Source organism: Peromyscus maniculatus, chromosome 9 (assembly GCF_049852395.1).
Source record: "Peromyscus maniculatus bairdii isolate BWxNUB_F1_BW_parent chromosome 9, HU_Pman_BW_mat_3.1, whole genome shotgun sequence".
NCBI lineage: Eukaryota > Metazoa > Chordata > Mammalia > Rodentia > Cricetidae > Peromyscus > Peromyscus maniculatus.
In genome coordinates, this window is record NC_134860.1 from 11,335,638 (window position 1) to 11,341,897 (window position 6,260).

Genomic DNA, 6,260 nt, shown 5'->3' on the forward strand with positions numbered 1-6,260 from the left:
AGAGAAGAATTTGGCAACATCCAACAAAATCACAAAGCATATACTTGGATCCAGCAAATTCACTTCTAAGAGTGTATATAGCAAATATTCTTCATATGGGCAAAATGAAGTACTTTTCCTATGAAATTAAATTTGAATCTTTTCATGCAATGTAAAATTGTTTACTTCATTACTATTTTTTTCTACAGCTTATTTATTATAAGATAAAATTCATTTATTGTAAGATTGTTTTTAAAAGCAAAATCCTGGAATTTCTCCTAAATGTCTAGGTATTGGTGATTGGTTAAATAAGCCATGGTTCACCTACATACTAGATGGAAGTACTCAAAAAATGAGTTGGTGGGGACTGGCTAGAGAAATGGCCTACCAATTAACCACACTGACCTCATTTGCAGAAGGGGACTCAATTCTCAGCACCCACATGTTGGCTGATAACCATCCATAAATCCAGTTCCAAGGGATTTGACATCCTCCAAGAGCACCATGCAGGCAAATACTCATACATATAAAATAAAATGAAATGAAATGAAATGAAATAAAAATAAAATAAAATAAAAAATTGCAGGGTAGTCTTTAATCCCAGCACTTGGGAGGCAGAGGCAGGCAGATCTCTGTGAGTTCTAGGCCAGCCTGGTCTACAGAGTGAAATCCAGGGCAGGCACCAGAGCTACACAGAGAAACCCTGTCTCAAAAAAAAATCCTAGCACTCGGGAGGCAGAGTGAGTTCCAGGACAGGCCCCAAAGCTATACAGAGAAACCCTGTCTCAAAAATCAAAACAAAATAGAAATAGCAAATAAATAAATAAATAAATAAATAAATAAAATCCTTTTTTTTTTTTTTTATTAAAAAAAATGAGTAAGAGGGAGGGCCTGTAATCCCAGCTACTTGGGAGACTAGGGCAGAAAGACTGCAAGTTCAAGCATGCCCTGGACAAGTCTTCAATTTCATATGCACATGCAATGTATGGTGATTATATTCCACCTTATTTTTTTATTTTTTTTTTTTTATTATTTTTTTTTTTTTATTTTTTTTATTTTTTTTGGTTTTTCGAGACAGGGTTTCTCTGTGTAGCTTTGCGCCTTTCCTGGAGCTCACTTGGTAGCCCAGGCTGGCCTCGAACTCACAGAGATCCACCTGGCTCTGCCTCCCGAGTGCTGGGATTAAAGGCGTGCGCCACCAACGCCCGGCTCACCTTATTTTTTTAAATGAACATAATATTTGCAATTGTAACCAGTTTTAAGTTCACAATTCAGTGGTGTGAATAGAAGGAAATTCTTTTATATATTGGTTACTTTTTTTTGATTTAATAAAGTTTTATTTTTCCAAGTGTACAGCTGATTAAACCTGTTCAAGCATCTTCACCAGCAGCTGAAGCATCTCCACACTTTGTGTTTTGGTGAAAAATTACTTGGGTTCTATGCTATGAAATCAGCTTGATAAGTCCTTTGCTAAATAGCTCCTGAAGGGCTGCCCTGGCCGAAGAAGTGCAAATCTTTAGTCTCTCAGAGACCACAGCTGGAGTGATGAGCTTGTAGGTGGGAACCTCCCTACAGAGTTTGTCGTATGCAGCTTTGTCAAACAGGACCAGATTGTTGAGCTTGTCCTGAACTCTGCCTTTGGACCACTTCTTCTTTTTGACCTTGCCACACCAGACTTATTTACTGGGTCTTTGTCTTTTTTGCCTGACTTTCCGGCATCTTTCTTCTTCTTGTCATCCTTGGGTGGCATGATGAAGCTCGGAGAGTGGTGACAACCACTGCAGCCTCCCTAAGATGTCAGGAAAAAAGGAAACTTGGTTACTTTTGTATTGCTGTGACAAAACGCCATGACTAAGCCGAAGGCTTTATTAGAGGCTTACAGTTCCGGAGGGCTGAGAGCCCATCACCACCGTGGCGGGGAGCATGGCAGCGGAGAGACAAGAATGGCAATGGAGCAGCACCTGAGAGCTCACATCCTGGTCCACAAACAGGAAGCAGAGAACACACTGGGGATGGTGGGAAGCTTTTGAATCCTCAAAGCCCTTCCCTGTGACACACTTCCTCCAAAGAGACCACACCTCCTAATTCTTCTCAAACAGTTCCACCAACTGGGGCCAAGTAGTCAAGCACATGAACACATGGGGCCATTCTCATTCAAACCACCAACTCCATTCCCTCACCCCATAGGCTTGTGGCCATATTGTAATTCAAAACGCATTTAACCCAGTATCAAAAGTCTGCATTGTCTTTCAGTCTCAAGACTTTTTAAAAGTCCAAGTCTTTTCTGAGACTCAGGCCAATCTCTTAATTGCAGCCTCCTGTAAAATCAAAAATAAAATTACATACTTCCAACATACAATGGCACAGAATATGCATCGCCATTCTAAAGGGAAGACTGGGGCATAGTGGGCTGACCAGAGGAAGGCTGAAACCCACCAGGGCAAACCCCCAATCCTGTAGCTCCATGTCTAATGTCAAAGGGTTCTCCCCTTTGATGGCGTTTCCTTTCCAGCTTTGCTGCCTGAAAGACACACCTTTATTTGAGGACGTTTTCATTTCCGGTAGAGCCATCTTATCAGATATCCCATGGCTCCAGCACCTCTAACATCTTGGCATCTTGGCTAAAATCTAGGCTTCACTTTCACAGCTTTCAAACTTTGGCTTCTTAGGGTCACCATGCAAGGACTGCCCTGCTGTACACTCCTGCCTCTTTGGTTCTCTGTAACAATGATGGAAGACTCCACAATCCCTTTATCCTTGTATCCTTCATGACTCTAAAGCTAGAGCCATGTGGGTGACCTCACCAAGTTCAGCTGCCGGCATGGGTGGAGCCTGGTCCTCTTGAATTGCATTTGCAGCAATTTTCACATTTTCTTTTCAGGAGCAGAAAATTCCTCAGGCCTTTTTCTTTTACAGGTTGGAAGCTGGGTGGGGTCTTGCTCCAAGGACCGCTCCCTTTATTCCATGGGGGGCCAGGCCTTTCCTTAATCTCCTCCTCATCTTTTTCCAAACAGGTGTTGGCTCCTGCATTAACTACCCTACTCTTTTTCTTGTCAAACTGTCCATTTTTTCATTTCTTTTTACCCTGCTTGCTCTTTTCCTCCTCCTCCTCCTCCTCCTCCTCCTCCTCCTCCTCCTCCCTCTTCTTCTTCTTCTTCTTCTTTTTTTTTTTTTTTTTTTTTGACAGGGTTTCTCTGTGTAGCTTTGCGCCTTTCCTGGATCTTGCTCTGTAGACCAGGCTGGCCTCGAACTCACAGAGATCTGCCTGCCTCTGCCTCCCAAGTGCTGGGATTAAAGGCGTGCGCCGCCACCGCCGCCGCCGCCGCCGCCGCCGCCGCCGCCGCCGCCGCCACCGCCGCCACCACCGCCCAGCGCTCTTTTTCATCATAGACCTGCTTAAGAGTGATCACTAATAACCACCTGGCACAGTCAGTATTAGGCTGCCTTGAAATCCTTTCTACCAAAGAAAGTGGTCCATTATTTTGAAATTTAACCTCAGACAAATTCTAAAGACAAGGGCCACATTCTTTGCCCAAAAATCACAAGAATGGTGTCTACCCCAGTTGCTCACGTTGCCCTCTGAAGCCTCTTGAGCTAGGCCTCCACAGTTTCATGACTCTCAGCATGGCTGACTGCCAAGCTTCTACTGGGCTGGCTCATTAAGCTCTGCTTACAGTATTCAACTACATTCCTTCAAAAACCATCATGGTCAAGTTTTCCTAGCAGAGGAGGAGATGGAGGTGGAAGTGGAGAAGCTAGTGATTATACGAGAGGAGGAAGCACTAGTAGATGTAGGTTTTTGTTTTTAAGGTTCAAAAGACAGGAAAAATAGTTTGAAGGGTGGAAGTGTGAATCATAGCTTTTTCTGTACATTGAGCACATTGGTTCATTCACTTAACACATAGTCATTGAACAGATAAAGGTGAAGTAAACACACATATATAATATCCTTTCCTAGAAACTCCAATAGATTCCTTAGAGCTACAATAATAGGGCTTAAAATTACTCTTTAAATATTTGTGTTGGTTTTAATAAGTGGCAAGAAAGGTCACGAGGCACAACAAAACCCATTATCTGAGCAGCGTTTTATTAGAAGGGGGAGGGGGACAGGACGGGATGGGACAGAAGATAGCGTGACCAGGCCTGTGGAAGACAGAGAGAGAGAGAGAGAGAGGGAGGGAGGGAGGGAGGGAGGGAGGGAGGGAGGGAGGGAGGAAGAAGAAGGAGAAGAAGGAAGAAGAGGAAGAGCAGGGAGGGAGTCTGTGATCCGCTTCTTATGGATTCCCCTGCACATGCGCATATGGGCTTATGAGCTACGCCACGCATGTGCAGATGGTGTGACCACACTGTGTGCATTGCACAATTACGCAGCACAGGGATTACGTAGGAGCTAAGGCCCTTACTTGGCTACTAAACTGCGCATGTACAGTGGCCCGAATTCCAACAATTTGGATTGATTTTTTTTTTTTGAGTTAAAAAGTTTAGATTCAGTTTATTTGTTATACAGTAAGTACACCACCAGCTTTATCACAAGACCTGTCAGTGTCCAATGCCTCATGTCATCCAGGAGAGATTTATAATGTGCACTTTTTAAAATAAAAAAAAGGTCTCCATTTGTTTGTGTGCATGCATGTGTATGTGTTCGTGAGCAGGCGTCCATGTGTGCACATATACGTGTGTGTGTGTGTGTGTGTGTGTGTGTGTGTGTATAAATGTGTGCATTCGAGTGTGTTGTTGCTTAGGACTATCAGTCCTCTTTAGGAACTGCCACTTCAGGGCTCCTACAAGATTTGAACATAATGAAGGGAAATGGTTATGTTTCAAAATGGCTTCATCAGGAATTATTTAAAACAAATTTAGTGTCATTGCAAAACAGAAGTAGGAAGGAAATAAGCTTTTGAAGAAACATTCAAAGACCTATTTCCATTCAGCTTCCATCAGGTTTGTTAGGAGCTGTGAATGTTTATGGCAGGTCAGGAATTTTATGTATCTCAAATATATAATCAATGCTACACCGCCTCTTGCCTTATTTTAATTTGGAAAAGGTGAGGAAAAATGCTTTATTTAAATTTGACTGGCTTATTAGATTGAGAGTGCAGATTGGTGGTAGAATTTCCCAGCATATGTCAAGTCCTGAGTTTGATCCCCTGAATCCAAATAAAAAGACTGGCACTAAGCTCCTAATTACAGATGGCTGTGAGTTCCTTAGATTTGGTTTCCCATAAATCTTAATACAGTATAATACAATAAACAAATCTTAACACAATACAATAGGATTGATATTTTTATTGTGTTGAAATATACACAGTATGAATACTATTCTTTTGATTTTTTTTTTTTTTGGCCCCAGAGTAAAGATCTGGCTATGCTGTCTAGTATGTCCTCAAACTCATGAGCCTCCTGCCTGTCTCCTGAATGTTGGCATGACAGATGTGTACCACAATATCTGGCTCAGACACTCATTCATTTTTTAAGGCTGCATGCTATTACAGTAAATGTACATGCTGTATTTTGTTTGCCCATTTATCCATCAATGGACACTAAAATTAGAACTATCATGTGAGTCAGCTGTAACAAAAATCATTATGTCAGAATACTACAGAGGTACTTGTATGCTCATGGTGTTTTGTTTTGTTTTGTCTTTTTTGTTTTTATTTTTTGAGACAGAGTTTCTCTGTGTAGCTTTGCGTCTTTCCTGGAACTCACTCTGTAGCCCAGGCTGGCCTCGAACTCACAGAGATCCATCTGCCTCTGCCTCCCGAGTGCTGGGATTAAAGGTGTGTGCCACCACCACCCGGCACATGCCCATGTTTATTTCTACACTACTCAATAGCTAAGATATTGTGATACCTATCAACAGATGAGTGAATATAAAACATGTGTGAGATATACACAATAGAGTTTTATTTAGCTGTGAAGAAAAAGAAAGTTTGTTGTTTTCAGGGAGATAGATGGGGCTAGAGATCACCATGTTAAATAAAATAAGAGAGAACCAGAAAGACAAATGCTGCATGTTTTCTCTCATATATGGAATCTGGACTTTTAAAAATAGTGTCCATAAGCTATGAATGTAGAAAGAGAGCTGTGTAGGGAGAGGAGGGAGTGTAAGGGGAGATGGGAGGGGGGAAGAGGGGAAGATGGGGGGGGGGGAGAAGGGAAGCAAATACTGAATGCTCTCTCACACCCGCAGAAGCTGGATTGCTGGGCACATGTGTGCGTGTGCGTGTTAATAACACAACACAAACAGAGTAGAATAAACATAAAATAGAGGCTTTCCTGAT

General features: G+C 42.2%; 1 pseudogene; it reads right to left on the bottom strand.

The window, feature by feature from the left end:
* Positions 1-1,196: 1,196 nt before the first annotated feature.
* LOC102927804 (small ribosomal subunit protein eS25 pseudogene) lies at positions 1,197-1,764 on the bottom strand (annotated as a pseudogene).
* Between the last annotated feature and the right edge of the window lie 4,496 nt (positions 1,765-6,260).